Source organism: Lampetra fluviatilis, chromosome 76 (genome assembly GCF_964198595.1).
Source record: "Lampetra fluviatilis chromosome 76, kcLamFluv1.1, whole genome shotgun sequence".
Lineage (NCBI taxonomy): Eukaryota > Metazoa > Chordata > Hyperoartia > Petromyzontiformes > Petromyzontidae > Lampetra > Lampetra fluviatilis.
In genome coordinates, this window is record NC_136350.1 from 2,530,205 (window position 1) to 2,553,871 (window position 23,667).

The 23,667-nt window shown below is 42.3% G+C and overlaps 12 non-coding genes across 12 annotated transcripts; all 12 read right to left on the reverse strand.

Annotated features, from left to right (window-relative positions):
• Positions 1–12,542: 12,542 nt before the first annotated feature.
• Positions 12,543–12,616, reverse strand: TRNAI-AAU (transfer RNA isoleucine (anticodon AAU)). Its single transcript has one exon. It is a non-coding gene; the product is annotated as a tRNA-Ile (tRNA).
• A 679-nt stretch (positions 12,617–13,295) lies between these two features.
• TRNAI-AAU (transfer RNA isoleucine (anticodon AAU)) lies at positions 13,296–13,369 on the reverse strand. The gene has a single exon. It is a non-coding gene; the product is annotated as a tRNA-Ile (tRNA).
• An 809-nt stretch (positions 13,370–14,178) lies between these two features.
• On the reverse strand, positions 14,179–14,252 carry TRNAI-AAU (transfer RNA isoleucine (anticodon AAU)). The gene has a single exon. It is a non-coding gene; the product is annotated as a tRNA-Ile (tRNA).
• A 686-nt stretch (positions 14,253–14,938) lies between these two features.
• On the reverse strand, positions 14,939–15,015 carry TRNAI-AAU (transfer RNA isoleucine (anticodon AAU)). The gene has a single exon. It is a non-coding gene; the product is annotated as a tRNA-Ile (tRNA).
• Positions 15,016–15,693: 678 nt separating this feature from the next.
• Positions 15,694–15,767, reverse strand: TRNAI-AAU (transfer RNA isoleucine (anticodon AAU)). The gene has a single exon. It is a non-coding gene; the product is annotated as a tRNA-Ile (tRNA).
• A 689-nt stretch (positions 15,768–16,456) lies between these two features.
• On the reverse strand, positions 16,457–16,530 carry TRNAI-AAU (transfer RNA isoleucine (anticodon AAU)). The gene has a single exon. It is a non-coding gene; the product is annotated as a tRNA-Ile (tRNA).
• A 1,419-nt stretch (positions 16,531–17,949) lies between these two features.
• TRNAI-AAU (transfer RNA isoleucine (anticodon AAU)) lies at positions 17,950–18,023 on the reverse strand. Its single transcript has one exon. It is a non-coding gene; the product is annotated as a tRNA-Ile (tRNA).
• Positions 18,024–18,703: 680 nt separating this feature from the next.
• On the reverse strand, positions 18,704–18,777 carry TRNAI-AAU (transfer RNA isoleucine (anticodon AAU)). Its single transcript has one exon. It is a non-coding gene; the product is annotated as a tRNA-Ile (tRNA).
• Positions 18,778–19,581: 804 nt separating this feature from the next.
• Positions 19,582–19,655, reverse strand: TRNAI-AAU (transfer RNA isoleucine (anticodon AAU)). Its single transcript has one exon. It is a non-coding gene; the product is annotated as a tRNA-Ile (tRNA).
• Positions 19,656–20,336: 681 nt separating this feature from the next.
• TRNAI-AAU (transfer RNA isoleucine (anticodon AAU)) lies at positions 20,337–20,410 on the reverse strand. Its single transcript has one exon. It is a non-coding gene; the product is annotated as a tRNA-Ile (tRNA).
• A 688-nt stretch (positions 20,411–21,098) lies between these two features.
• Positions 21,099–21,172, reverse strand: TRNAI-AAU (transfer RNA isoleucine (anticodon AAU)). The gene has a single exon. It is a non-coding gene; the product is annotated as a tRNA-Ile (tRNA).
• A 686-nt stretch (positions 21,173–21,858) lies between these two features.
• On the reverse strand, positions 21,859–21,932 carry TRNAI-AAU (transfer RNA isoleucine (anticodon AAU)). The gene has a single exon. It is a non-coding gene; the product is annotated as a tRNA-Ile (tRNA).
• Between the last annotated feature and the right edge of the window lie 1,735 nt (positions 21,933–23,667).

The window sequence follows — 23,667 nt, forward strand, 5'->3', positions numbered from 1 at the left end:
GCGGATGGTCCAGTTTCCGCTCACGTGTATGAAGGCAAACGTGTTATTGGCCGATAACTTCCTTCATATATCTTCTTGGTTCTTTCGGTAAAGTCACGTAGAAGGAAAATAATAACAATACAACATAATTTAATAATTCTCACGACGTTTCGGCCACAACGCAAGCAGCCGTCCTCAGGTGAGGAACAGGTCTGTCGGAAAGACAGCGTCTGAATGAGCACCACCAGGCTTGGCAGCGTATATTTAAGCTGGGCTAGAGGGGGAAGAGCGCCTTGACAAAGGAATTTGCATATCAAGAGGAATTTAGCATATTTATGGAAAATGCAGATATGGGATTAGTCACTACTTGTGGAATTCGTAGGAGGTGGGTGGGGGGTTTCAAAGTCATATTATGCCCGTGCATTATGCAGGATAAGCAGCATCAATGTTCATTCAGACGCTGTCTTTCCGACAGACCTGTTCTTCACCTGAGGACGGCTGCTTGCGTTGTGGCCGAAACGTCGTGAGAATTATTTTATGATGTTTTATTTTTATTATTTTATTATTTCCCTTCTACGTGACTTTACCGAAAGAACCAAGAAGATGGATCCCTGCAGTCACGAAAGCTTTACATCGAAAAATTCCTTCATACAGTACATAGATGACGGCATAACTTGGTGGAGGGGGGGGGGGATTAGTTGGTAGCGCTGCCCTTTAAGCCGCCTTCCCCACCTCGTCTTTAGTTCCTTCTAACCGCACCTCGGGCGTCCGCTCTGTCTCTACGAGGGTGGAGCGAATCGGTGTGGCACTCTCCGACCCATTTGCACGTCTGCAACATCAAACGAACCTCTGACTTTTCGGAAACGTCTGAAGGCATCTCTGTCTCTAGCTCTGTGTTGGGTCAGGGCTTTACGAGTTTGGCTCCGCGCCTCTTTGAGTTGTTGACTTGTGGTCAGAATGCAAACAAAAAACACACTCTGATAGTATATGTGGCATTGTCTGTGAAACTGATTGGTCCACACCAGAGACTAGGCTCAGCCCACTCTTTGTGGACAGCAGAACCACGCCAATCAACTTCAATCAAACTCCGCCCACTGTGGTAAAGATATGCCACTACTGTACTGTAGAGGCGATCACGTGGATTTTGGATTAATCAGAGTACATATTTGCTCGGTTTAAGCACATGACCTGTAATACACACTTCCAAGAATAATTAGTACTATTCACATACCTGCGTTTCCCATTTTCCCTCAATTTGATGCTGCTAATCCTGCATAATGCACGGGCATAAGTAGTACTAATCACATACCTGCATTTCCCATAAATATGCTAAATTCCTCTTGATATGCATATTCTTTTGTCAAGGCGCCCTTTCCCCCCCTTCCAACCCAGCTTATATATATGCTCCAAGCACGTGTGCTGTTTCATTCAGACGCTGTCGCCTCGACAGACCTGGTTTTCACCTGAGGACGGCTGCTTGCGTTGTGGCCAAAACGTCGTGAGAATAATTTTATTATGTTTTATTTTTATTATTTTATTATTTCCCTTCTACGTGACTTTACCGAAAGAACCAAGAAGATGAATCCCTGCAGTCACGAAAGCTTTAAATCGAAATTTAATAATGTATAAGTGTTTATAGATGATTAATTTGGGTTTAAGGGAAAAATTCACGAGTTGTTCACGTATCTCAAAATTTCAGGTGCGCGGTTAATCCGCAAAATCAAATAAACCGCGCGTAGATAACACTGGTCAACACACTTTTTCTGGCATAAGGTATTCCAACGGTTTTAAGGTAATTTTGGGGGGTGCTGATTCCAAATCTGGCATCAGTTTTGTCTATCACATCAGGTTTTTGAGATATCAAATATTGCATTTTCGATAAGAACTGCGGAAGAAAAATATTAAATAAATGTGGATATCTACATAAAAGTATATTATAAACACACTATTCTAAAAATACAGCACCATATTTTAACACTAAATCAGTCACTGACTCGCAACAACTTGCAATCATAAGTGACAGAGTTAATTTCGGGTAAAATCAATGAAAATGGGGTATGCCGATAGCATAAAAAATATGTGATAGAGCAAATCTGAGATCAGATTTGGAATCGGCACCCTGAAATTAGTCTAAAACAGCTGCTAAAGTCCAGGCCAGAAAAAAATGCTTTTTTTTTGTTGACCAGTGTTATGGAGACTCTACTGCAATAGCAGTCCCAACGTCGCATCGAGGTGACGTATCCCTTATTTGTAACTTTGGACCTTACCCACTGGTAAAACAAAACAATAATTGAGTTTATGAGACATCTCCTTTACCAGTGGCAAAATATAGTAATAGGTTTTTACCCTTTCAACTGGTACAAAAACTTCAAGGACAGTGCATATCATTATCATCATCAGAGTTGTTTCTTTTTGTTTGCAATTTGACTGCTTGTGTTGTGGTTATTGCAAACATGATGCCTTGTATAAAGGTGTCAGTTTTTGTACCAGTTGAAAGGGTAAAAACCTACTACTATTACAATAAATTAGTTACCAATCTGCAACGCGTGGCTCTGCGCCACCACCATCACCACCAACAGCCCCCACAGTCCCCAGCAGCGCCAAAGTCCTGTCCCCATCGTCCTCGATCCTGCCAGAGGTGGGGGAGAAGCGAAATACGGGAGAAATCACGACTCGACCCGACACGCGTGCACGCGGTCACCGTTCATCGCGCACGCGGTCGCGATTCCTGTTCATGTTTGTGTTTGTTGCGGTTGCACCCGATTCGAATGGCTCACAGGTCTATACCAAATGAATGAAACTGAAAATTATTTGGGAACGCGGTCACCAGTCACCATTCGCGGGAACCAACTTGTGGCGTGGTGTTGCTGTTTGTGTGGAGAGAACAGAACCGGCCCTAGACCTTTGGGGGCCCTAAGCAAAATTTGGTTGGAGGCCCCTTTGATGTATGATTTTTTTCACCCACTAGCTAGCAGTGACTCTAGGGGGCCCTCTGCTGGCCACGGGGCCCTTTGCAATTGCAAGGGTCGCTTAGTGGCTGGGCCGGCTCTGGGAGAGAACGAGCGAGTCCACTATCCCACAGCTGGACTCAACGCACGGCGAGAATTCAACTCGAACAAGCTGCAACTTTTGCAGACTTGGCGTGCGTTGTGTGTGCGTGCGTGCGTGCGTCTGGGCTGATCGCGTATGGCTATTGTTGATTCACTGTTGACTGTTAATTATCCATACTTCACCCCAATGGTCAGTGCTGCTTGGTGATCAGAATTTGTATTTGGACTGCAGGTGGAGGAATCCGATGAGCTATGACGATTTTTTACATAGATATCCAGTAGATGGGCACGGGAGTCAGCAAAGTTCGGTGACCGTGAGAGTCGTAATGAAGAAGTACTGTACAACACTTTACTCAGCACTGTCCAGCAGAGGTCGCAACCGGGTACCCGTACCCGGCCGGGTACGGGTACCCGTTTGCGACCCTGGTGCGGCCGGGTACGGGTAAGCCGTGAGTCACTGGGTGAGTCACCGTTTGTCACTCATTTCCCAACGTCTTGTCTCTTCTCACAATCACGTTCCTAGAATCAACCCACCCACGCCTGCAACATGGCTTCATCCCAGAGGTCGCAATCAGGTCCCCGATACCCGTACCCTACCCGTACCCGGCCGGGTACGGGTAGGGTACGGGTACGGCCGGGTACGGGTACCCGTTTGCGACCCTGGTGCGGCCGGGTACGGGTGAGGACTCAAAACCCGTTTGCGACCTCTGCTGTCCAGGCTCAATCTCCCCGCTTAGCGTCCCAGGTCTAAGGCGATCGAACGCATTTCGGGTGGATTCTGTCACAAAAGACAAAGGTCCCCCACCCCCAGTGTAGCCTTTTAACAGGCTGAAGGGGCAAGTGCTGTTAGTAGCGAGCAGCACCTGCTAAGGCCATCATGGCACAAACTAGGCAGGTGGGTAGGCCAAAACCATGCCCCGGCTGTCTTTGTCCAGAACTGGTTCAAATATTCGCCGTGAGCGGAGGATCGAACTCGGTCGAGTTTCGCGTGGTTTCAAAGCACAGTAAAGTAGCGCTAACTGCTGCTACTACAGGGACTCCTCTACTTACGAACATTCGACTTACGAATTTTAATAGATACGAAAAAAACCTGTCAATATGTCCAGTTGCCTGTTCAGACTGAGAGTCCTAAATTCAAGCGCCGCGCAATAAACGGTGGTGGTGGTAGCATCTACATTTGCAGAACATGAAAAACCAGTGGCATCTACATCTGCAGAGCATGAATAACCAGTGGCATCTACATCTGCAGAACACGAAGAACCAGTGGCATCTACATCTGCAGAACGTGAACATCCAGTGGCATTTGCATCTACAGAATGTGAAGAACCAGTGGCATCTACATCTGCAGAACATTAATAACCAGTGGCATCTACATCTGCCGATCACGAAGAACCAGTGGCATCTACATCTGCAGGACATTAAGAACCAGTGGCATCTACTGTACATCTGCAGGACGTGTAGAACCAGTGGCATCTGCATCTGCTGAACGTGAAAAACCAGTGGCATCTACATCTGGAGAACATTAAGAACCAGTGGCATCTGTATCTGCAAACATGAAGAACCAGTGGCATCTGCATCTGCGGAACATGAAGAACCAGTGGCATCTACATCTGCAAAACATGAAGAACCAGTGGCATCTGTATCTGCAAACATGAAGAACCAGTGGCATCTGCATCTACGGAACATGAAGAACCAGCGGCATCTACATCTGCAAAACATGAAGAACCAGTGGCATCTGTATCTGCAGAACGTGAAGAACCAGTGGCATCTACAACTGCAGAACGTGAATAACCAGTGGCATCTACATTTGAGAACGTGAAGAACCAATGGCATCTACATCTACAGAACATGAAGAACCAGTGGCATCTACATCTGCAGAACGTGAAGAACCAGTGGCAACTACATCTACAGAAAGTGAAGAACCAGTGGCATTTAAAGGTGTAGAACATGAATGGCCAGTGGTATCTACATCTGCAGAACATGAAAACAAGTGGCAGCTGCATCTGCCGATCACGAAAAACCAGTGGCATCTACATTTGAGAACATCAACAACCAGTGGCATCTACATCTACGGAGATTATACAACTTTTCAAGCCATTCCTCGTGCTTAGACACTCACCAGCGGTGGTGAGTGTCTGTGAGTCACTCACCAGCGGTGGTGAGTGTCTGTGAGTCACTTACCACGGGTGGTGAGTGTCTGTGTGTCACTCACCAATGGTGGTGAGTGTCTGTGTGTCACTCACCAATGGTGGTGAGTGTCTGTGAGTCACTCACCAGGGTGGTGAGTGTCTGTGAGTCACTCACCAGGGTGGTGAGTGTCTGTGTGTCACTGACCAGGGTGGTGAGTGTCCGTGTGTCACTCACCAGGGTGGTGAGTGTCTGTGTGTCACTCACCAGGGTGTTGAGTGTCTGTGAGTCACTCACCAGGGTGGTGAGTGTCTGTGAGTCACTCACCAAGGTGGTGAGTGTCTGTGAGTCACTCACCAATGGTGGTGAGTGTATGTGAGTCACTCACCAGGGTGGTGAGTGTCTGTGAGTCACTCACCAATGGTGGTGAGTGTCTGTGAGTCACTCACCAGGGTGGTGAGTGTCTGTGAGTCACGCACCAGGGTGGTGAGTGTTTGTGAGTCACTCGCCACCCTGGTGAGTGACTGTGTGGTGTGTCACTCACCAGGGTGGTGAGTGTTTGTGAGTCACTCACCAGGGTGGTGAGTGTCTGTGTGTCACTCACCAAGGTGGTGAGTGTCTGTGAGTCACTCACCAGGGTGGTGAGTGTCCGTGTGTCACTCACCAGGGTGGTGAGTGTCTGTGTGTCACTCACCAGGGTGTTGAGTGTCTGTGAGTCACTCACCAGGGTGGTGAGTGTCTGTGAGTCACTCACCAGGGTGGTGAGTGTTTGTGAGTCACTCACCAGGGTGGTGAGTGTCTGTGTGTCACTCACCAGGGTGGTGAGTGTCTGTGTGTCACTCACCAGGGTGGTGAGTGTCTGTGTTGTGGGTTACTCACCAATGGTTGTGAGAGTCTGTGCTTTGAGTCACTCAGCTGTAGGGTGAGAGTCTGCGCTGTGTTTGAGTGTAAGGTGACTCTTCAGGTGATAGAGAGAGATGGGGGGGGGGTAGGAACAGGTTGTCTGGCTAGAAATTCCACTTTTCTGCAGTTTCCTCATTCTCATGCACACGACGATTGTTCGATAAGCCCCGACCAGACAAAGGCCCCGTAGCCATGGAGTCAACTATGGGCTGGGACCAAATCGTCCAGGGGGTCCCAACCCAGAAAAAAAAATCTAAATTTGAAAACTCATTTCCTGCCTAAAATATTAAAAAATTCACTAAAACGTGGATAGACTTTTTATTTGTTTTTTACAATAATGTCTAATAGTGTATTGCATTACATTTCTCTGTTTTTACTTTATTTTATTTTTTACCATTTCTTGTTTCATTGTATGTAATGGCAGAGATTAGGGATTAATAAAGTACAACCATAACCACAATCATATAAACAGAAATCTATGCATTGTTATATGAAGACAAGTCCAGATATTGTGGCCAAGGTTTAGCAAACTGTTGTTTTTATTTACATAGCATAGCAATTTTTCATAGCAATATATTGGGGGGGGGGGGACATTTTGAGCATATTTGAATATTGGGGGGGATGTCCCCCCCAAATATATATTATAATTACGGCCTTGACACAGACCCACCTAAATTTAACAACACCAACCATCAACTGCCACTCGTGTCAAGCTGAGTGCACCTTAGGACCAAGTTGAAGTGAGATAAACTCGCTGGCGAGAGGTTATGGTAGCTATACCCGGCGTTATGAACTTACTGACAGAAATGACGGGCCCATGCACTACGTGTGCTCACCACTTTGCAATTGGCGGTGTTTTTAGCCGACCAGCTCTCCGCTCGTTGTTTTGAGCATCGCTCGTTGTTGTTGGGAGGGTGACTGCCTTCAACTTGCCAGTAGCAGCGTCCTTCACGAGCCTCCTCCACAGAGGCCGATCTTGACAAGGCTGGCACCAGTCATCGGCAAATCCACTCAGCTCCACATCCTTTTGTACCACATCACTCCATCTCCTATCTAGCTCGTCCCGCGCCCGTTTAGCCCCCTCTATTCGGCAGAACAAAGCTGTTTAGGTATGCGGTGACCCAGCCAACGCAGCCTTGGCTGCTGGAGGAGCTCACCGATCGGACTGTGTCCCAGATCTTTCAAAGATTTATGAACTCCTCACACAATCCAGCCTGGTTAAAGCCAGGATGGATCGTAGTTATGCCAGCCTGAATGTTTCCCACCGGCGAAGATGTTCCATTCGGGTAGGTCCAGGTTTCACAAGCATAGAGAAGGGAGGGCATGACCGTGGCCGAGAAGACCCAAAGCTTCGTGCGGAGCGACAGACAAGGTAGCTTCCACACGGCATTATGCAGCTGATGAAAGGCTAATGCCGCGCGACTGATTCGGAGTGAGACCTTGCTGTCAAACCAGGGTACACACACAGTGGCTAGGAGATGTTAATTAGCTTGCCTGGTATATAGGAGGTCGTTGTTCAATCCGGACCCTGACACCTGCTGTATATTTGGAGTTTGCGTGTCTCTCTCTATCCGTGGTTGCGTGGATTTTTCTCTGGGTCCTCCCGGTTTTTTACTTCCACATTTAGAAATACGCGTTTTAGAGTATTTTAGCTGCAATACATTTCCACATGATGACAAGCCACCTCGTTGAGCTATAACACTGGTCAACACACTTTTTCTGGCATAAGGTATTCCAACGGTTTTAAGGTAATTTTGGGGTGCTGATTCCAAATCTGGCATCAGTTTTTGTCTATCACATCATTTCCAATACAAACTGCGGAAGAAAAAATTTAAATAAATGTGGATATCTACATAAAATGATATTATAAACACACTATCCTAAAAATACAGCACCATATTTTAACACTAAAGCAGTCACTGCCGATAGCATAAAATGATATGTGATAGAGCAAATCTGAGATCAGATTTGGAATCAGCACTCTGAAATTAGTCTAAAACAGCTGCAAAAATCCAGGCCAGAAAAAAAAATTTGTTGACCAGTGTAATTTGTGATAACCAGGTCGCTATTCTACGTGACTTTACCGAAAAAACCTAAGAATATGAATCCTTGCAGTCACGAAAGCTTCAAATCTAGAACCAGGTCGCTTTTGAAAAAGAGCTACACAGCGCAGTGGGCCTTACCTGGTAAAACAATTATAAATCTAGTCTTTAAATGTGTAATTAGTAATAAGGTTATTGAACACCTGCAGCCATGGGGGTGCTGAAATAAACCGTGATGTCATAACAAAAAACATAATTTAATGTAATGAAGGCCCCAAATTGGGACAATTGATTGAGTCGCAATGGGAGAGAATCGTTACAGGCCCTGAAATGTCCTGACGCCCATAACGTGTAAGCAAATACATTGCCAATGTTTCATTACAGCAAGTAGCAGCCACCATCATGATGCGTTTGTTGCTAAAAAAAATATTTGTGCAGTAGTCGGGGCTTAATTTGAGCTTTGGGGTTGAGTTCCAGATCGTGGTTGAGGGGAACCTCAGAAAAGATTCCATGAGATATGAATCTTCTTGGTTCTTTCGGTAAAGTCACGTAGAATGGAAATAATAAAATAATAATTAAACATACTAAAATAATTCTCACGACGTTTCGGCCACAACGCAAGCAGCCGTCCTCAGGTGAAGAACAGGGTCTGAATGACAACCCCTGGATTGGAGCACATTCCACCTCTGGTGTGGTATCCGCACCACCTGTACCCACCACTGTGTCAACTGGCTGCGTTTTTAGCTGTCCGGCACTCCGCTTGTTGTCGCGAGCGTCGCTCCTCTGCCCTCTATTGTTGCTGGAGTGTGACTGCCGCCATCTGCCCAGTAGCGTCCTTCACGAGCCTCCTCCACAGACTGATATTGACACCATTGGTACCAGTTAACAGAATGTTAAATCAGCTCCAAATCCTGATGTACTGGATCAGTCCATCTCCTCTCTAGCTCGTTCTGTGCCCGTTTAGCCCCCTCTATCCGGCCAAACCTGAGTTGCCTGGGTATGCGTTGACTGGGCATGCAGGCTACATGACCCAGCCAACCCAGCTCACGAATAGGACTGTCCAAGATAAATACAGATTTTTAATTCAAACATTTGTTTGTTCCTCACACAATCCAGTCCGGTTAAACCCGGGATGGGGCTTCGAATGGAGCAATAGGCCAGGCAGCTTCCACACAGCATAATAGAAGCTGATTAAAAGATAATGCTGCTCGACTGACTCAGAGTTATACCTCTGCTGCCAAATCGGAGCCAGTTATAAGCACACTGACTAGGTATAGAAACATCTTCACTTGCTACACAACTGCCCCCAACACTCATGGGGAGTTGATGCGGGTGTAGTATTTGATGACAGAAAATACCCGGATAGGAGTTTTTTTTAAAAATCCTTTATATTAAGTTCACTTGCTTTGCGCGCTTATGACCGTGCAAATTTTTCGGTCGTTTTTTAACCCACTTCCCGTGATCCAATCGAGCTGACATTTTGCACACAGACTCGTTGTGCGTGACAATTTATTTTCGTGAAAATTTCTTTCCAAAATTTTCCACTTTTTAGAAAACATTTTTTTCATATTTCATTTAAAATACCAATGTGATAAAAATGAAACTCTTACTCAAGAAAAACAGAAATGAATAATAAAATAAAACCGATGCCACCCATATAAATGATTTATAGTGAAAAACTTTGTTTTTACGGATTAATTTTTTGTAGAGCTGAAAGAAAGGCTCCATCTCTTAGGTGCATACTCCAGGTCCATCAGCAAAGTCGTCAACGCCTTCACAGTGTGAACAGCAATGACCATATCTTCTGCAGTTACGTAACATGTTTGACCAATGGGGAACTTTTCGATTTAAAGCTTTCGTGACTGCAGGGATTCATCTTCTTGGTTCTTTCGGTAAAGTCACGTAGAAGGGAAATAATAAAAATAAAACATAATAAAATAATTCTCACGACGTTTCGGCCACAACGCAAGCAGCCGTCCTCAGGTGAAGAACAGGTCTGTTGGAAAGACAGCGTCTTTCCGACAGACAGCGTCTTTCTGACAGACCTGTTCTTCACCTGAGGACGGCTGCTTGCGTTGTGGTCGAAACGTCGTGAGAATCATTTTATTATGTTTTATTTTTATTATTTTAATATTTCCCTTCTACGTGACTTTACCGAAAGAACCAAGAAGAACAATGGATAACTGTCCACGGGACCGTTTTTCCAGTGTCCAAAATTATGAAAAATAAGAATAATTAAGTGTTACCCTTCCTGCCAACAAAACAGGAGGTGATAAGATGTTCGAACACCAAATAGATACCTTTTACAAGGCATCAAGTCCCATTAACCACACATACTTGTGGGAAAATATGCAAACAAAACATGCTCTGATGATATATGCATTGTCTTTGAAAGCGATTGGCCTACAACAGACATAAATAATATCCTGTGGAGCATCCGTTTATTTTATTTGTCTTCTTTCCGCATTCACTTGTTAGTCATGTTAATGTAATGAGAGAGCGCCACCTACGGGACGACGAAGGGCTGCGTAGTCACTGCTGGGTTACTCATATCCATATTCTTAGGTTTTTTCGGTAAAGTCACGTAGGTAAAAAAAATTAATAAAAGTAAAATAAAAATAAAATAATAAAATAAAAATCACGACGTTTCGGAGGCAACACAAGCTTCCGTCTTCAGGTGGAACCGTCACAGCCACGACAGCTGTATCAAGTAAATTTCTCTCACTTGATACAGCAGTCGTGCTGTGACGGTTCCACCTGAAGACGGAAGCTTGTGCTGCCTCCGAAACGTCGTGATTTTTATTTTATTTTTATTTTACTTTTATTAATTTTAATTATTTACCTACGTGACTTTACCGAAAAAACCTAAGAATATGAATCCTTGCAGTCAGGAAAGCTTCAAATCTAGAATTATACTCATATCCAATCAGAGGGAAGGGTTCCATCTGGGCCAAAGGTAATGGGCGGAGCTCGTGGGTACGTCCGGGAAGCGTCGAGAAGCTTCTTCGAGGGGCGTGGCTAGAGGCGGAGCCTAACTCCGCCGAGAGCAATATAAGGAGAGCAGAGGTCGCAACCGGGTACCCGATACCCGTACCCTACCCAATACCCGGCTACCCGTACCCGGCCGGGTACGGGTACCCGTTTGCGACCCTGGTGCGGCCGGGTACGGGTACGTATAAGGAATCAAAACCCGTTTGCGACCTCTGCTCTCTACCCACGTTCACTTACTGTAATGCGCGGTGAATGTGTTTATTGGCTTATAATTGTTCTCTAAACTTTGTCTCATTTTCTCGGACTGCATCATCGCTTACTTCGTCTCGCCACCGGCCACGTGACGACCTCCACCGGCGAAGCCCTCTCTACTCCCCGTGCGCCGCCGAGAGAGAGAGACACACGCCACAATGGAGGACAAGGGAGCGCGTGCATTACGGCGGAAAGAGAGAGTGCGGAAGCATCCGGGAAGAGAGTGCAGAGCTGTGCAGTAATCGTTTTTGTGAGCACGTGTAAATGCTTTTCAACACTCGCTCAGAAACTGGGAGAAAGAATTCCGAAAAATGTCAATGAATAGCTGATAAACTGAGAAGATAACCAATGAACTGGGAGAGAACACCAATTAAAAACCATTAAAATTAAAAACATGCAAGAAACTGAAAGGTAGACCTAAAAAACTGATTAAGAAACGTATCTTATTTACAGTTTATAAATGAAGAAACTGAGAGGATAAACGAGAAACTGGGAAGAGAGCCCAAACATTGAGAGGAAACACCAAGTAACAACAAGATAAGTCAAGTTCAAGTTCATGTATTAGGTATAGCCCTGTGAGCCATTCGGATCTTCAATCGGGTGCAACCGCAACAAACAGAAAACAAAAACATGAACAAGAAAACATCTTAAAGTGAATATGTGACTAAGTGCAAACAGAAAATCCAAGAAAAGACAGCAAAATATTGCAGAAAAAACACCGTACACCAACGCTGTGTGCAAAAATCCCAGTGGGATGCAAGTCAAACAACAACAACAACAACCACAAGACAACTTCGATCAAGGCCATCAGTCTTACTCCGGACTACAACAAACAAACATGGTCAAGCAAGTGTGTGGGAAGTCCAAGGCAGAGGTGTAAACAAACACAAACTGCAAAGGAACTCTAAAAATCAAAGAGATGGAAAGAAAAAAAGGAGAGAAAATTCGAACAAACTGATTGATGGAAACAAGAAATTGGGACACATTCCCAGGAAACTAAGATCCTGCGCCAAAAAGTGAAAGGAAATGACAAGAAACAGAGGCAGAAACCTAAGGGATGGTGCGGTAAACTGAGTAAACGTGAGAGATATTCCGTGAAATGAGAAAAATGAAAACCTGCCCGGCAAACCCAATAACGCTGAGAAAGCATCAAAAGCTAAATTTTTATAGATTTTTCTAAATGAAAAAAAACAGCAGCTGGCCAGTATGGGGATCAAACCCAGGACCTTGGCGTTATTAGCACCACGCTCTAACCAGCTGAGCTAACCGGCCATCTCCGTTTGGCTGGTGCAAGATATCCTTCATGTGAGCACGTGCAAATGCTTTTCAACAGTGTCGCTTATATATTTTGAGAAAGAATGCCGAAAAAATGTCAACGAAAACCCGATAAACTGAGAAGAAAACCAATGCACTGAGAGAGAAACCCAATATAAAACAATGAAAATTTGAAAGATGCAAGAAAAGGATAGGTAGACCTAAAAACTGATAAAGGAACACATTTATATTTAGGTTTGAAATGAAGAAACTGAGGACAACCGAGAAACTGGGAAGAGAGCCCAAAAATTGACAGGAAACACCAAGTACCAAAATGGTAAGTCAAGAAAGTGTGGAACATCTAAGGCAGTGGTGTAAACAAACGCAAACTGCACAGGAAATCTAAAAATCCAGGAGATGCAAACAAAAAAATTGAGAGATAATTCGAACCAACTGATTGATGGACACAGGAAATTGGGACACATTCCCAGGAAACTAAGATTCTGCTCCAAAAAGTGAAAGGAAATTCCAAGAATCAGTGGCAGAATCCTAAGGGATGGTGCGGCAAACCGAGAAAACTTGAGAGATATTCCGTGAAATGAGAAAAATGAAAACCTGCCAGGCAAACCCAGTAAAGATGAGAAAGCATCAAAAACTAAATTTTCATTGATTTTTTTAAATGGAGCAAAACAGCAGCTGGCCAGTATGGGGATCGAACCCAGGACCTTGGCGTTATTAGCACCACGCTCTAACCAGCTGAGCTAACCGGCCACCTCGCTTTGGCTGGTGCAAGATATTCTTCATGTGAGCACGTGCAAATGCTTTTCAAGAGTGTCGCTCAGAAATATGTAGAGAGAATGCCGAAAAAAATGTCAATTAAAACCCGATAAACTAAGAGGAAAACCAATTAACTTAGAGAGAAACCCAATTAAAAACAATGAAAGTTAGAAAGATGCAAGAAAAGGATAGGTAGACCTAAAAACTGATTAAAAAAAGAAACACATTTTATTACTAGGTTCAAAATAATAAAACTGAGGATAACCAAGAAACTGGGAAGAGAGCCCAAAAAACGTCCAAAACGTCGTGATTTAATTTATTTTAACTTTTTTACTTACGTGACTTTACAAAAAAAACAGAGAATATGAATCCTTGCAGTCACGAAAACTTCAAATCTAGAATTAGAGCCCAAAATTTGAGAGGAAACACCAAGTACCAACAGGGTAAGTCAACAGAGTGTATGGGACATCCAAGGCAGTGATGTAAACAACACAAACTGCAAAATAACTCAAAATATCTAAGAGATGGAAAGAAAAAAAGGAGAGAAAATTTGAACAAACTGATTGATGTAGCCAAAAAATTGGGACACATTACCATGAAACTCAGATCCTGCTCCAAAAAGTGAAAGTAAATTCCAAGAAACAGAGGCAGAATCCTAAGGGATGGTGCGGCAAACCGAGTAAACTTGAGAGATATTCCGTGAAATGATAAAAATGAAAACCTGCCAGGCAAACCCAATAAAGCTCAGAAAGCATCAAGAGCTAAATTTTCATTGATTTTTTTAAATGGAGGAAAACAGCAGCTGGCCAGTATGGGGATCGAACCCAGGACCTTGGCGTTATTAGCACCACGCTCTAACCAGCTGAGCTAACCGGCCACCTCTATTTGACTGGTGCGAGATATTCTTCACGTAAGCACGTGCAAATGCTTTTCAACACTCGCTCAGAAACTGGGAGAAAGAATTCCGAAAAATGTCAAAGGAAACCCAAAAACTGAGAAGACAACCAATGAACTGGGAGAGAATTCCAAATAAAAACCATGAAAATTTGAAGCAAGAAACTGAAAAGTAGACATAAAACACTGATAAAGAAACATATTTAATTCATAGTTTTAAAATGAAGAAACTGAGAAGATAAACGAGAAACTGGGAAGAGAGCCCAAACATTGAGAGGAAACATAAAGTAACCACAAGATAAGTCAAGCAAGTGTGTGGTAAGTCCAAGGCAGTGGTGTAAACAACACAAACTGCAAAGGAACTCTAAAAATCCAAGAAATGGAAAGAAAAAAAAGGAGAGGAAATTCGAACAAACTGATTTATGTAGCAAAAAAAGTTGGGACAGATTGCCATGAAACTAAGATGCTGCGCCAAAAAGTGAATGGAAATTCCAAGAAACAGAGGCAGAAATCTAAGGGATGGTGTGTCAAACTGAGAAAATTTGAGAGGATGTTCCTTGAAATGAGAAAAACTGATAACCTGCCAGGAAAAAACCCAATGAGCTGAGAGAGATATCATCAAGAGCTCAAATCTCATTGAATTCTTTAAATGGAAGAAAAAGATACATGTGGCCAGTATGGGGATCGAACCCAGGACCTTGGCGTTATTAGCACCACGCTCTCACCAGCTGAGCTAAATGGCAGCCTCCATTTGACAGGCGCGAGATATTCTTCATGTGAGCACGTGCAAATGCGTTTCATCAGTTTCGCTCAGAAATTTGGAGATAGAATGTTGAAAAAATGTCAACGAAAACCCAATAAACTGAAAAGAAATCCAATGAACTCAAAGAGAAACCAAATTAAAAACAATGAACATTTGAAAGATGCAAGAAAAGTGTAGGTAGACCTCAAAACTGATAAAGAAACTCATTTTATTCATAGGTTTTAAATGAAAAAACTGAGGATAACCAAGAAACTGGGAAGAAAGCCCAAAAATTGAGAGGAAACACGAAATACCAACAGGGTAAGTCAAGCAAGTGTGTGGAACAGCCAATGGAGTGGTGTCAACAAACGCAAACTGCAACAGATCTATAAAATTCCAAGAGATTAAAAGAAAAAAATTATATTTTTTTTTCGAACCAACTGATTGATGGACCCCAGAAATTGGGACATTCCCAGGAAACTAAGATCCTGCGCCAAAACGTGAAAGTAAATTCTAAGAAACAGAGGCAGAATCTTAAGAGATGGTGCTGCAAACTGAGAAAACTTGAGATATATTCCGTGAAATGAGAAAAATGAAAACCTGCCAGGCAAACCCAATACTGCTGAAAAAGCATAAAGAGCAAAATTTGTATTGATTTTTTTAAATGGAGGAAAACAGCAGCTGGCCAGTATGGGGATCGAACCCAGGACCTTGGCGTTATTAGCACCACGCTCTAACCAGCTGAGCTAACCGGCCACCTCGAGTTGGCTGGTGCAAGATATCCCTCATGTGAGCACGTGCAAATGCTTTTTAACAGTGTCGCTCAGAAATTGAGAGAAAGAATGCCGAAAAAATATCAACGAAAACCCGATCAACTGAGAGGAAATCCAATGAACTGAGAGAGAAACTCAATTAAAATCAATGAAAATTATAAAGATGCAAGAAAAAGAGAGGTAGACCTAGAAACTGATGAAGAAAACCATTTTATTCTTAGGTTTTAAATGAAAAACTGAGGATGACCAAGAAACTGGGAAGATAGCCCAAACATTGAGAGGAAACACCAAGTAACAACAAAATAAGTCAAGCAAGTGTGTGGGAAGTCTAAGGCAGTGGTTTAAACAAACACAAACTGCAAAGGAACTCTAAAAATCCAAGAGATGGAAAGAAAAAAAAGGAGAGAAAATTCGAACAAAATGATTGATGCACCCAATAAATTGGGACACATTCCCAGGATACTAAGATTCTGCTCCAAAAAGTGAAAGGAAATTCCAAGAAACAGAGGCAGAATCCTAAGGGATGGTGCGGCAAACCGAGAAAACTTGAGAAATATTCCTTGAAATGAGAAAAACTGATAACCTGCCAGGAAAAAAACCCAAGAAGCTGAGAGAGAAAGCATCAAGAGCTAAATTTTCATTAATTTTTTTTAAATGGAGGAAAACAGCAGCTGGCCAGTATGGGGATCGAACCCAGATCCTTGGCGTTATTAGCACCACACTCTAACCAGCTGAGCTAACCGGCCACCTCTCTTTGACCGGTGCGAGATATTCTTCATGTGAGCACGTGCAAATGCTTTTCAACACTCGCTCAGAAACTGGGAGAAAGAATTCCGAAAAATGTCAATGAAAACCCGAAAAACTGAGAAGACAACCAATGAACTGGGAGAGAATTCCAAATAAAAACCATGAAAATTTGAAGCAAGAAACTGAAAAGTAGACATAAAACACTGATAAAGAAACATATTTTATTCATAGTTTTAAAATGAAGAAACTGAGAGGATAAACGAGAAACTGGGAAGAGAGCCCAAACATTGAGAGGAAACATAAAGTATCCACAAGATAAGTCAAGCAAGTGTGTGGTAAGTCCAAGGCAGTGGTGTAAACAACACAAACTGCAAAGGAACTTTAAAAATCCAAGAAATGGAAAAAAATAAAAGGAGAGGAAATTCGAACAAACTGATTTATGTAGCAAAAAAAGTTGGGACAGATTGCCATGAAACTAAGATGCTGCGCCAAGAAGTGAATGGGAATTCCAAGAAACAGAGGCAGAAATCTAAGGGATGGTGTGTCAAACTGAGAAAATTTGAGAGGATGTTCCTTGAAATGAGAAAAACGGATAACCTGCCAGGAAAAAACCCAATGAGCTGAGAGAGATATCATCAAGAGCTCAAATTTCATTGAATTATTTAAATGGAGGAAAACAGCAGCTGGCCAGTATGGGGATCGCACCCAGGACCTTGGCGTTATTAGCACCACGCTCTCACCAGCTGAGCTAAATGGCAGCCTCCATTTGACAGGCGCGAGATATTCTTCATGTGAGCACGTGCAAATGCGTTTCATCAGTTTCGCTCAGAAATTTGGAGATAGAATGTTGAAAAAATGTCAACGAAAACCCAATAAACTGAAAAGAAATCCAATGAACTCAAAAAGAAACCAAATTAAAAACAATGAACATTTGAAAGATGCAAGAAAAGTGTAGGAAGACCTCAAAACTGATAAAGAAACTCATTTTATTCATAGGTTTTAAATGAAAAAACTGAGGATAACCAAGAAACTGGGAAGAAAGCCCAAAAATTGAGAGGAAACACCAAATACCAACAGGGTAAGTCAAGCAATGGAGTGGTGTCAACAAACGCAAACTGCAACAGAACTCTAAAAATCCAAGAGATTAAAAGAAAAAAAGGAGATTTCTTTTTTCGAACCAACTGATTGATGGACCCCAGAAATTGGGACATTCCCAGGAAACTAAGATCCTGCGCCAAAACGTGAAAGTAAATTCTAAGAAACAGAGGCAGAATCCTAAGAGATGGTGCTGCAAACTGAGAAAACTTGAGAGATATTCCGTGAAATGAGAAAAATGAAAACCTTCCAGGCAAACCCAATAAAGATGAGAAAGCATTAAGAGCTAAAAAAAAATGTTTTAATGGAGGAAAACCAGCAGCTGGCCAGTATGGGGATCGAACCCATGACCTTGGCGTTATTAGCACCACGCTCTAACCAGCTGAGCTAACCAGCCACTTCTGTTAGACTGGTGCAAGATATCCTTCACGTGAGCACGTGCAAATGCTTTTCAAGAATTTTGCTCAAAAATTTGGAGAAAGAATGCCGAAAAATGTAAACGAAAACCCGATAAACTGAGAGGAAATCCAATAAACTAAGAGAGAACCTCAATTAAAAACAATGAAAATTAGAAAGATGCAAGAAAAGGAGAGGTTGAGCTAGAAACTGGTAAAAAAAACTATTTTATTCTTAGGTTTTAAATGAAAAACTGAGGATAACCAAGAAACTGGGAAGATAGCCCAAACATTGAGAGGAAACACCAAGTAACAACAAGATAAGTCAAGCAAGTGTGTGAGACATCTAAGGCAGTGGTTTAAACAAACACAAACTGCAAAGGAACTCTAAAAATTCAAGAGATAGAAAGAAAAAAAGTAGAGAAAATTCGAGCAAACTGATTGATGCACCCAATAAATTGGGACACATTCCCAGGAAACTAAGATTCTGCTCCAAAAAGTGAAAGGAAATTACAAGAAACAGAGTCAGAATCCTAAGGGATGGTGCGGCAAACCGAGAAAACTTGAGGGATATTCCGTGAAATGAGAAAAATGAAAACCTTCCAAGCAAACCCAATAAAGATGAGAAAGCATCAAGAGCAAAATGTTCATAAAAAATTTTTAAATGGAGGAAAACAGCAGCTGGCCAGTATGGGGATCGAACCCAGGACCTTGGCGTTATTAGCACCACGCTCTAACCAGCTGAGCTAACCGGCCACCTCTGTTTGACCGGTGCGAGATATCCTTCACGTGCGTACGTCCAAATGCTTTTCAAAAGTGTCGCACAGAAATTTGGAGAAAGAATGCCAAGAAAATGTCAACGAAAACTCGATCAACTGAGAGGAAAACCAATTAACTGAGAGAGAAACCCAATTAAAAACATTGAAAATTAGAAAGATGCAAGAAAAGGATAGGTAGACCAAAAAACTGAAAAAACCACATTTATTAATAGGTTTAAAATGAAAAAACTGAGTATAACCAAGAAACTGGGAAGAGAGCCCAAAAAAAACGTCCGAAACGTCGTGATTTAATTTATTTTAACTTTTTTACTTACGTGACTTTACCAAAAAAACAAAGAATATGAATCCTTGCAGTCACGAAAACTTCAAATCTAGAATTAGAGCCCAAAATTTGAGAGGAAACACCAATTACCAACAGGGTAAGTCAAGAAAGTGTGTGGGACATCCAAAGCAGTGATGTAAACAACACAAACTGCAAAAGAACTAAAAAAATCAAAGAGATGTAAAGAAAAAAAAGGGGAGAAAATTCGAACAAACTGATTGTTGCACCCAAGAAATTGGGACAGATTACCATGAAACTCAGATCCTGCTCCAAAAAGTGAAAGTAAATTCCAAGAAACAGAGGCAGAATTCCAAGGGATGGTGCGGCAAACCGAGTAAACTTCAGAGATATTCCGTGAAATGAGAAAAATGAAAACCTGCCAGGCAAACCCAATAACGCTGAGAAAGCATCAAGAGCAAAATTTTCATTGATTTTTTTTAAATGGAGGAAAACAGTAGCTGGCCAGTATGGGGATCGAACCCAGGATCAATGCGTCATTAGCACCACGCTCTAACCAGCTGAGCTAACCGGCCTCCTCTATTTGACCAGTGCGAGATATTCTTCATGTGAGCACGTGCTAATGCTTTTCAACAGTTTCGCTCAGAAATTTGGAGAAAGAATGTTGAAAAAATGTCAAAGCAAACCCGATAAACTGAGAGGAAAACAAATGAACTGAGAGATAAACTCACTTAAAAACAATGAAAATTTAAAAAAATGCAACAAAAGGATAGGTAGACCTAATAACTGATGAAGAAACACATTTCATGTATAGGTTTAAAATGAAGAAACTGAGAAGATAACCAAGGAACTGGGAAGATAGCCCAAACATTGAGAGGAAACACCAAGTAACAACAAGATAATTCAAGCAAGTGTGTGGGAAGTCCAAGGCAGTGATGTAAACAACACAAACTGCAAAGGAACTCTAAAAATCCAAGAGATGGAAAGAAAAAAAAGGAGAGAAAATTCGAACAAACTGATCGTTGCACCCAAGAAATTGGGACATTCCCAGGAAACAAAGATTCTGCTCCAAAAAGTGAAAGTAAATTCCAAGAATCAGTGGCAGAATCCTAAGGGATGGTGCGTCAAACTGAGAAAACTTGAGAGATATTCCGTGAAATGAGAAAAATGAAAACCTTCCAGGCAAACCCAATAAAGATGAGAAAGCATCAAAAGCTAAATTTTTATGATTTTTTTAAATGGAGGAAAACAGCAGCTGGCCAGTATGGGGATCGAACCCAGGACCTTGGCGTTATTAGCACCACGCTCTAACCAGCTGAGCTAACCGGCCACCTCTGCTTAACTAGAACGAGATATCCTTCATGTGAGCACGTGCAATTTCTTTTCGACGCTGTCACTCAGAAACTGGTAGAAAGAATTCCGAAAAATGTCAATGAAAACCCAATAAACTGAGAAGACAACCAATGAAATGGGAGAGATCCCCAAGTAAAAACAATGAAAATTTGAAAATTGCAAGGAACTGGAAGGTAGACCTATAAAACCGATAAAGACACGTATTATATTCATAGTTTTAAAATGAAGAAACTGAGGGGATGAACAAAAAACTGGGAAGAGAGCCCAAACATTGAGAGGAAACACCAAGTAACACAAGATAAGTCAAGCAAGTGTGTGGGAATTCCAAGGCAGTGGTGTAAACAAACACAAACTGCAAAGGAACTCTAAAAATCTAAGAGATTGAAAGAAAAAAAGGAGAGAAAATTACAACAAACTGATTGATGCACCCAAAAATTGGGACACATTCCCAGGATACTAAGATTCTGCTCCAAAAAGTGAAAGTAAATTCCAAGAAACAGAGGCAGAAATCTAAGGGATGGTGCGGCAAACCGAGAAAACTTGAGAAATATTCCTTGAAATGAGAAAAACTGATAACCTGCCAGGAAAAAAACCCAAGAAGCTGAGAGAGAAATCATCAAGAGCTCAAATCTCTTTAAATTATTTAAATGGAGGAAAACAGCAGCTGGCCAGTATGGGGATCGAACCCAGAACCTTGGCGTTATTAGCACCACGCTCTAAGCAGCTGAGCTAACCGGCCACCTCTATTTGACTGGTGCGAGATATTCTTCATGTGAGCACGTGCAAATGCTTTTCGACACTCGCTCACAAACTGGGAGAAAGATTTCCGAAAAATTTCAATGAAAACCCGATAAACTGAGAAAACAACCAATGAACTGGGAGAGAATTCCAAATAAAAGCCATGAAAATTAGAAGCAAGAAACTGAAAAGTAGACATAAAACACTGATAAAGAAACATATTTAATTCATAGTTTTAAAATGAAGAAACTGAGAAGATAAACGAGAAACTGGGAAGAGAGCCCAAACATTGAGAGGAAACATAAAGTAACCACAAGATAAGTCAAGCAAGTGTGTGGTAAGTCCAAGGCAGTGGTGTAAACAACACAAACTGCAAAGGAACTCTAAAAATCCAAGAAATGGAAAGAAAAAAAAGGAGAGGAAATTCGAACAAACTGATTTATGTAGCAAAAAAGTTGGGACAGATTGCCATGAAACTAAGATGCTGCGCCAAAAAGTGAATGGAAATTCCAAGAAACAGAGGCAGAAATCTAAGGGATGGTGTGGCAAACTGAGAAAATTTGAGAGGATGTTCCTTGAAATGAGAAAAACGGATAACCTGCCAGGAAAAAACCCAATGAGCTGAGAGACATATCATCAAGAGCTCAAATTTCATTGAATTCTTTAAATGGAAGAAAAAGATACATGTGGCCAGTATGGGGATCGAACCCAGGACCTTGGCGTTATTAGCACCACGCTCTAACCAGCTGAGCTAACCGGCCACCTTCAACAGAGAAACGCAAGATATCCTTCATGTGAGCATATGCAAATGCTTTTCAAGTGTGTCGCTCAGAAATTTGGAGAAAGAATGCCGATTAAATGTCAACTAAAACCCGATAAACTGAGAGGAAAACCAATTAACTTAGAGAGAAACCCAATTAAAAACAATTAAAATTAGAAAGATGCAAGAAAAGGATAGGTAGACATAAAAGCTGATAAAAAAAGAAACAGATTTTATTAATAGGTTTAAAATGAAAAAACTGAGGATAACCAAGAAACTTGGAAGAGAGCCCAAAAAAACGTCCGAAACGTCGTGATTTAATTTATTTTAACTTTTTAACTTACGGGACTTTACCGAAAAAACCAGATAGTATGAATCGTTGCAGTCACGAAAACTTCAAATCTAGAATTAGTGCCCAAAAATTGAGAGGAAACACCAAGTACCAACAGAGTAAGTCAAGCAAGTGTGTGGGACATCTAAGGCAGTGGTTTAAACAAACACTAACTGCAAAGGAACTCTAAAAATCTGTAATAAAGGACTCGATCACTGGGTCTGTCTCCGTTGTCCTTTATTTGGGTTCTTTACACTTGTCCCACTCGGCCCTCGCTCAGAGCCTCCCCGCTTGGCAGCTCCACAGCTGCCTTCGCTCCCGTAGCCTTTCGCGCTCCTGCAGCTCTGCTGCAGGTCCCTGGTGCAGTCCTCCGGCTGCTCTCACTGCAGCTCCACCGCTGCTCCCCGTTCCCCCGTGCTCGGTCACCGCTGGCCGACGGTGCCGAGTCTTACTGTGTGTGTGGTGATCTCGCCACTCTCCAACCTCCGCCCTGCGTGGCCTCACTCTGTCTCTATCCCCAACACTCTCCCGTCTCTTCCGGTATCTCTCCCCCTTAAGACCTCACCCCTCTCTCTCACGTGACCTAACTCCTCCCCCCCGTGACGTCATATCCGCGAGGCCGTTCACGCCCGCATTACAAATCCAAGAGATGGAAAGAAAAAAAACTAGAGAAAATTTGAACAAACTGATTGATGCAACCAAGAAATTGGGACACATTCCCGGGAGAATAAGATTCTGCTATAAAAAGTGAAAGGAAATTACAAGAAAGAGAGGCAGAATCCTAAGGAATGTTGCGGCAAACTGAGTAAACTTGAGAGATATTCCGTGAAATGAGAAAAATGAAAACCTGCCAGGCAAACCCAATAAAGCTGAGAAAGCATCAAGAGCAAAATTTTCATAAAAAAATTTAAATGGAGGAACACAGCAGCTGGCGTTATTAGCACCACACTCTAACCAGCTGAGCTAACCGACCACCTCTTTTTGACTGGTGCGAGATGTTCTTCATGTGAGCACGTTCAAATGCTTTTCAAACGTGTCGCTCAGAAATTTGGAGAAAGAATTCCGAAAAATGTCAATGAAAACCCGATAAACTGAGAGGAAATCCAATAAACTAAGAGAGAACCCCAATTAAAAACAATGAAAATTAGAAAGATGCAAGAAAAGGATAGGTAGACATAAAAACTGATAAAGAAATACATTTTATTTATACTTTTAAAATAAAGAAACTGAGAGGATAAACAAAAAACTAGGAAGAGAGCCCAAACATTGAGAGGAAACACCAAGTAACAACAAGATACGTCAAGCAAGTGTGTGGGAAGTCCAAGGCAGTGGTGTAAACAAACACAAACTGCAAAGGAACTCTAAAAATCCAAGAGATGGAAAAAAAAACATGAGAGAAAATTCG